At 67.8% G+C, this 264-nt stretch overlaps 1 protein-coding gene across 4 annotated transcripts in view; it reads right to left on the bottom strand.

The window, feature by feature from the left end:
- PCSK7 (proprotein convertase subtilisin/kexin type 7) overlaps positions 1-258 on the bottom strand; it is a 32,395-nt gene extending 32,137 nt beyond the window's left edge. For 3 of the 4 annotated variants that reach the window (XR_001362033.1, XR_313018.2, XM_005856810.2), the window contains exon 1: positions 11-258. The gene's annotated coding sequence lies outside the window, so the exon portion shown is untranslated. The remainder of the gene's footprint in view (positions 1-10) is intronic. The other variant, XM_005856811.2, reaches the window with a different exon arrangement.
- Between the last annotated feature and the right edge of the window lie 6 nt (positions 259-264).

Raw genomic sequence — 264 nt, 5'->3', positions numbered from 1 at the left:
GTGCGCACACCCACGAAGTAAGACAGAAGCTGTTCGTCCGCCGATAGGGTCACACCCAGGCAGGCTCCTTCCGTCTCCGAGGTGCAGGTGCCCGGTCAGCTCGTCCTTCCCTCCGGCAGAGTCCCTGCCCCCCAGGCTTCCCGGAAAGTACCGGGGACCCCCGACAGCAGGGCTTAGCCTCACTCAACTGGGGGCGCAGCCTGACAGCTCCCCGGCGCGGGAGAGGCAACACGGCAGCCAGTCCGGTGCCGCTCCCCACACTGT

This window comes from Myotis brandtii, unplaced genomic scaffold (assembly GCF_000412655.1).
Source record: "Myotis brandtii unplaced genomic scaffold, ASM41265v1 scaffold105, whole genome shotgun sequence".
NCBI classification, from domain to species: domain Eukaryota; kingdom Metazoa; phylum Chordata; class Mammalia; order Chiroptera; family Vespertilionidae; genus Myotis; species Myotis brandtii.
The sequence above is the reverse complement of the archived record's forward strand: the minus strand, read 5'-3'. Positions and strand labels throughout refer to the sequence as shown.